At 38.8% G+C, this 7,521-nt stretch overlaps 1 pseudogene; it reads left to right on the top strand.

The window, feature by feature from the left end:
- Window positions 1-3,822: 3,822 nt before the first annotated feature.
- Window positions 3,823-4,482, top strand: LOC100772679 (annotated as a pseudogene).
- Window positions 4,483-7,521: the final 3,039 nt, after the last annotated feature.

Genomic DNA, 7,521 nt, shown 5'->3' with positions numbered 1-7,521 from the left:
TGTCCCTGTTCCTGAGCCCTCTAGCTAGAACATTATTTGTACCAGTAACTGGCAAATTAACATCCTCCTCAAACATTGAATTCACGTAATAAGCAAAAATATTACCAATTTTAGCAAATAATAAATAGTCTGCCATAATTTTACCTGATTACTACTCCAGATGCAGTAACTATCTTTGACCAGCAGGTGGCTCAGGCATTCAGCTCTTTGGCCCAGCGTTTGGCAGTGGTTGGTAGGCAGTGTATAGAGAGGTCACAAAAGTGGCTGCGCTTATCTTAGAGAGTATACTGCCTTGCAGCCGCAACCAAGAGCCACCTAGCAATCCAGCATGGCAGCAGTCTGTACAGCAAGCCGAAAAGTGAAACTGAAAGTGAAACTCAGCCACCTGAAACTCTCACTCTACATCACCCTGACCAGGCCCTCACAGGTGTGGTCAGGCACACCCCTAATTTGGCAGCTTCCCTACAGAACATAGCACTGTAAACTATCAGATTTCATGAAAATAGCCATGCCAATCAAATCCTGATTTCTTTGTTTTTTATTTTATTTAGAAAGAAGATTATTTTACATGTCCCAGGTCCCTCTCCCTCACCTCCTCCCCTGCTCCCACACCGCAACTAACACCCTACCTATCTCATACCCTTTCTGCTCCCCAGGGAGGGTAAGGCCTTTTGTATGGGGTATTCAGAGTCTGTCATGTTCTTTGGGATAGGGCCTAGGCCCACCCCCTTGTGTCTAGGCTCAGGGAGTATCCCTCTATGTGGGATGGGCTCACAATTTCTATGCTAGGGATAAACACTGATCCACTACAAATGCTCCATAGTTTTCCAAGGTCTCCTCACTGACACCCACATTCAAGGGGTCTGGATCAGTCCCATGCTGGTTTCCCAGCTCTCAGTCTGGAGACCAAGAGCTCTCCCTTGTTCAGGTCAGCTGTTTCTTTGGGTTTCATCAGCCTGGTATGGGCTGTTTTGCTCATCAGTCCTCCTTCTCTGCAACTGGATTTCAGTTCAGTTCATGGTTCAGCTGTGGGTGTCTGCTTTTACTTCCACCAGCTGCTGGATGAAGGCTATAGGATGGCTTATTAGTTAGTCATAAATCTCATTATCAGAGGAGGGCATTTAAGGTTGCCTCTCATTTCTTGCTGAGATTGTTAGTTGGTGTCATCTTTGTAGCTCTCCAGACATTTCCCTGCTGCCTGATTTCTCTTTAAACCTATAATGTCTCCCTCTATTATAGTATCTCTTATCTTGCTCTCTTCTGTTCTTACCCCAGCTCAACCTCCCTGTCCCATCATGTCTTCCTCACCCCTCCTCTTCTCCCCTTCTTATTCTCCTAGTTCCTGCTCCCCTCTCCCCATGCTCCCAATTTGCTCAGGAGATCTTGTCCCTTTTCCCTGGGAATCAGTCTACCACAAGATCCAGCAATTCCACTCTTAGGTATATACCCAAAAGAAGCACATTCATACAACAAGGACATCTGTTCAACTATGTTCATAGCCATATTATTTGTAATAGCCAGCACCTGGAAGCAACCTAGATGCCCCCTCAACTGAAGAATGGATTGAGAAAATGTGGTACATTTACACAATGGAGTACTTCTCAGCAGGGTAGGGGGAAACAATGGAATCTTGAAATTTGCAGGCAAATGGATCGAAGTAAGGGAAACCATTCTGAGCGAAGTAACCCAGTCACAAAAGGACAAACATGGTATGTACAAACTCATATGTGGGTTTTAGACATAGAGTAAAGGATTATCAGACTACAATCCACACTGCCAGAGAAGCTAGTAAACAAGGAGGACCCTAAGAGAGACAAATGTTGATTTAAATTAAATGATTGAAATTGATTAAATTACAATCAAGATGAAACCAATTCAGTAAATTAATTTGATATTAGAGAAAAACAATGAGACTTTTTTGTTATTTTGTTTTTACCTATCCAAATGGTCAACCTTAAAACCATGCACAGATGTCACATTATAAAGACTGAGTTCATTGTACTTTTGTGTTTAGGAATATTCTAAGTATGGATGTGTGTGTGTGTGTGTGTGTGTGTGTGTGTAGGAATGTACATAATGTGAGTCTATATAGGAATATATAAATATATATATATATATATGTATAAATCTCTCTCTCTCTCTCTCTCTCTCTCTCTCTCTCTATATTATATATATATATATATATATATATATATATATATATATATATCAGCAATGAATTTAATTTAAAATGAAGCCATGAATTTGAAAAACACTAAGACGTGGTATCCTGGTATATGGGAGGGTTTGAATGGAGGAAAAGGGGAATTATGCAATTAAGTTATAAATCTAAAAATAAAAAATAATTAAACATACAAAAATATTATTCAAACAAAAATAGATGCAGTAAGCCAAAAGCCCATCTTATAAGCAGTGAGTATTAGCAGAAGAAAGTGTAGCTTCTCAATGGAGACACCAGATGCTTGTAGCTCGCACTTGGGCTTTGCAGAGGGTGCACTGGGATTTCATTTGAAATAAGACATAAATCTATAGTTGCATGCTCACTTTTTATACTCATTCTGGGCATTGTATTTTCTAACATGAGTAAAACAGTCTCTTTTCTCCAGGAGCACAAAACAAACTTGTTACATTTTATATTCATCTGTCCAAGCCCACCTCACATGTGACTTCCTTCTGTATTCTGTCCATAGTCCATTCTACAGCATCCCCATCACCACATCACACACATTTGCACAGTGCTTTATATAGAAGGGAAAAAAGCAACTGCTGGATGTTATTTATTATCTGAATCTACTTTATCAAATGCATTCATAAACATTGTTGAGGCCTTTTTAATGTTTTATTTAATATTCAATTTTTCAACAGATACCTTGCAGTGACCTACAATATACCACTTCTGAAACATACCATCCGTTCCATGCTTGGTAGTATAATCCTTTACACTCATTACAAGGCAGAGGCTAGAGATCAAAGAGCAGAGACAGAGGCAATTCTGGGGCTTTATGGCAATTGTGTTTTTAGAGATTCTAAAGCTAGATGAGATTACATAGTGGGACCTATTTCTAAAATACATTTTTATTTTCATAAAAAGAATGGATTATTTTTTTTTTTAGTTTAAGATACATTTTCCTTACCTACTCCTGGTACTCCTCCTAAACAGTTCCTAGTTCATGAATTTTCACCTGAGCCCCAGTGTCCTGCTTAAACTTCCTCTTCATCATGACTAGTGTTATCTTTTATTACTCACCATCATGGATAGAGTCCTGTGGAAATTATATCTTTAAATGAGCCGGAACAAACCAAAGTCATCAAATATAATTTCAATAATGAACCTCAATGCTTTACATTTGAATACTTCTCCAAATGGTTACAATTTATTAATGTCAGACTAAAGGCCTTAGCTCATTTTTCCAACTCAGTTAAAAGTCAGTCAACTAATGGTGCTGCATTGGCCAGGCTTTTATTGAATATTTGGAGAGTGTGGATACTGGAGTGTGGAATGCCTCAGCTAATGCTACAAGATTACTGACCTGCTTCCTCTCTATTCAAAATGTGCCTCTTTATACAACCTTTCTGCTAACGAGATAATTGTAACATCAAGACATTTTATCATCGATACATTATATCAAGAGGCAAAAGTGGCATCACCGATATGTACCATCACATCAGTTGATAAGCAAACTCTTTCAATTGCATTGCATTTCATTTCTTGGCTGCTCCCATTGACAAAAATTTCCACAATCCATGGTTTTAATGATCAGTTACATCGATTAAAATGGGCAGAATGGCTTTCCTCTAGCGGTAGCCATCAGGGGAGCCAAGATGGGTGCCTACAAATACATGCAGCAGCTAGGGAGGAAGAAGCAGTCCAAAGTGATGCGCTTTCTGCTGAGGGTCTGTTTCTGGCAATACCGCCGGCTTTCTGTGCTGCACAGGGCTCTCAGCCATACCGGGCCTGATAAAGTGCAAAGGCTGGGGTACAAGGCCAAGCAAGGTTATGTCATATACAGGATTCGTGTCTGCCGTGGTGGCCGAAAATGCCCAGTTCCTAAGGGAGCAACTCACGGCAAGCCTGTCCATCATGGTGTTAATCAGCTAAAGTTTGCCAGAAGCCTTCAGTCTGTTGCTGAGGAAAGAGTCGGATGTCATTGTGGGGCTTTGAGAGTCCTGAATTCTTACTGGAATGGTGAAGATTCCACATACAAGTGTTTTGAGGTTATCCTCATTGATCCATTCCATAAAGCTATCAGAAGAAACCCTGACACCCAAACCAGTCCACAAGCACAGAGAGATGCATGGGTGGACATCTACTGGCGGTAAGAGCCATGGCCTTGGAAAGGGCCACAAGTTCCACGACACTATTGGTGCCTCTCCCCTTGCAGCCTGGAGAAGGCGCAATACTCTGCAGGTCCACCGTTACCGCAAATATATGTGATGTTTGTAAATTTCATACCCAATGAACAATTTAGGACCGTCAAATAACAAGAAAAGAAATGCAAAGAAATGGGCAGAATGAAGAAGTTCATAAACAAACAAATAAGCAAAAACAACTTACCATTTGCTTTGTCTCCAGCAATCCTGATTGGAAAACTTAATGTTCTTTACCACCTAGACACAATCACCTAGACACTGACAACATTTTCCGAACTAAATTTGTATTTGCTCTTATCAACTATTCTTTAAAATATAAGAAATGAAGATGTGTAAAAAGGTATAAAACAGCCCAGTGGTGCTGCTGCACTCCTTTAGTTCCAACACTCAGGGGGCAGAGGCAGGTGATTCTCCGAGTTTCCAGGCCAGCCTGCTCTATAAAGCAAGTTCCAGGATAGCCAGGACTGTTTCACAGAGAAACCCTGTCTTGAAAAACCAAAACAACAACAATAATAACAAATAAAAATGGTTTTAAAACATGAAAGGAATATTGACTTTTTTTAAATCTGAAAGCTTGCAACGCAGGGCCATAGTAATATCCATTTGATTCATTTAAACAGACATGAAAAGATTAAAGGAGGGATATTGTCAGTAGGGATGTTTGGGATGAAAGGAAAACCCTGTTGATTCCACTTGGTTTACCTTTTGGAAAAAGCACCTATACTAGTGTCCTAGTGCTTCAATTTGTCTGTTCTGGGAGCTAAGCCACTGTCCTGGTGAATTGGAAAAAAATGGGTTAGTTGTGATTTGCATATCAAATGCTTTTCTTTTTCAAATGTGATTTTTCATTGTTATCAAAGGGATACTTACACAAAAGGTTACAGAGGGTTCTACAAAGCCAATGGTGAAGTACTGCAACTCCCTAGGATAGTTGTATTTCCCACAGCAGTAGCTTGCAGTTGCTCTAGCTGTGGATCTGGCATTTACATTGTTTAAAATACAGATGTAAATTTGTTTCATTCATTGGCTTGAGGTATTAGCTAAAGAAAACATATTCAAAGGGGAAAAAAACAAAATGAGGTATTCTCTAATGTTGTTCCTCATTCTGATAGCTTGAGAGAATAACATTGACAATGATATTAGAATGACTAATATTTACTTAAGTGATTTTCTTTACTAGACTTTTGCCTTGAGGCTACATACTCAGTATATTTTGTCTTTTTACAACTTCTCATAAAACCTTTTTAAAGGAAAAATGATTATTTTTTGTTTTACATGTAGGGCAAATTGGATCAGAGATCATATATTACTTCTAAAATGATAGTAACTGGAATAATTAAAATTCAAATTTCCCTTTTCAATAATTATTTCTCTAAGAGTCATATAGACTTCATCATCACTAGAATCTTACCATTTTTTTACTCAACATATAACCATTGATATTTATTTTTGCCTTAATAAATTATTGATAACCAACATTTTGTTGGATGTAAAATTACCTCAAGGGTACCATGGTTTATTGAAATTGTCTACTTATTTGGTGAATCTGGGTTTGATTTTGATTTACTTGCTATTTTGAACATTTCTAAGATAAATATCTTTATCCATAAGGTGTGGACTTCTAAAATGATATCTCTGTGTATCCATCAGTCAATCCTCTCAGGATAAGATGTAATTAGTAGTTCTGCTTTTAAATAAATCTATAAGATATAAGTAATAACCAGTCACATTGAACAGTATTACATAGAAGCAACAATCAGGTCATGGATTCTACTTAATTAAACAATTAATGGAAAGTGGAAACTAGTGTATTCCTGAGATCTGCCAGTGGAGTGTGGAGTCAGCTTTCTTTAACATTATACAATTCAGAAAAACAACCAAAATTCTGTAGCAAAAGCATTAAGTTTGCCTTCAATACTGGTTTAAAAAACTGAGGGTTGCTAGAGGGAGAAAGTCTCACTAATAATGCATATGTAAATACCTACATATACGAGATTAGTAGGGAAATATTTGCATAATATATATCATATGGTTTAATAGATTTTTTCTTTTTTTAATTTTTTTATTAGTTCAAATTAGAAACAAGCTTGCTTCACATGTCAATCCCTTCTCCCTCTCCCTCCCCCTCCCTTCCTCCAACCCCCAATCCTCCCTCTGCTCCTCAGGGAGGGTAAGGCCCTCCACGGGGGTTCCCCAAATTCTGGCATATCATCCTGGGCAGGGCCTAGGCCCTCCCCCATGTGTCCAGGCTAAGAGAGCATCGCTCCATGTGGGATGGGCTCTCAAAGGAATAAATACTGATCCACTACCAGGGGCCCCATGGAATGCAGAGGCCTCCTCATAGACATCCATGTTTAGGGGTCTGGATCTATCTCGTGCTGGCCTCCCAGACATGAGTCTGGGGTCCATGTTCTCCCCCTTGTTCAGGTCAGCTGTTTCTGTTGGTTTCACCAGCCTGGTCTCCACCTTTTTGTTCTTCATTCCTCCCTCTCTGCAACTGGGTTCCAGAGTTCAGGTCAGTGTTTAGCTGTGTGTGTCTGCCTTTGCTTCCATCAGCCAGTTGTGACAGCACATGCTGGTAGGATTTGATGAAGGTATAATAAATTTTACAAATAAGTTTCTTTAATGAGCAATATCTACCATGGTACTATGGGAGTAGACTTGGGTCTTAAGAGTCCATTTTCAATACAAAATAAAAGTTCACTGTGAGATTTATCACATAAAATTTTAGAGAAAGTGTATGATCTATTCTCCAGTAACATGAGCAAGTTCATGATTTGTAAGTAGAAATCGCAAAGGTTGTGTTGAGTTTTGCTTTCAATTTCACCAAATCTAAATTACATGTATACAGAAAGAAATGATGTACTGAAATTCCAAAGCTGTAATTTCCAGATTTTCATAACATCTAGGAACATCTGGAGAAATAGAAAAATCAGGAAAAAATAGATACCTTTGGGATTATGCCAAGATGGGTTTTCTAGGACTTAACTCAAGAACTAACAAGTGTTTGTAAAAGGATCTAATGTTTGGTAAAATACAGGGAAGTGGCTGACCTTGAACATTAAGCTTTTCACTGAGAACCATTCAACATTTTACTGGAATTAAAGTTTCTAGAGTATCATAACATAGCAAGGTCATCTGGCAGATTTA

The sequence above is a fragment of the Cricetulus griseus genome, chromosome 7 (genome assembly GCF_003668045.3).
Source record: "Cricetulus griseus strain 17A/GY chromosome 7, alternate assembly CriGri-PICRH-1.0, whole genome shotgun sequence".
NCBI classification, from domain to species: Eukaryota; Metazoa; Chordata; class Mammalia; order Rodentia; family Cricetidae; genus Cricetulus; species Cricetulus griseus.
This window is presented reverse-complemented; position numbering and strand designations above follow the sequence as displayed.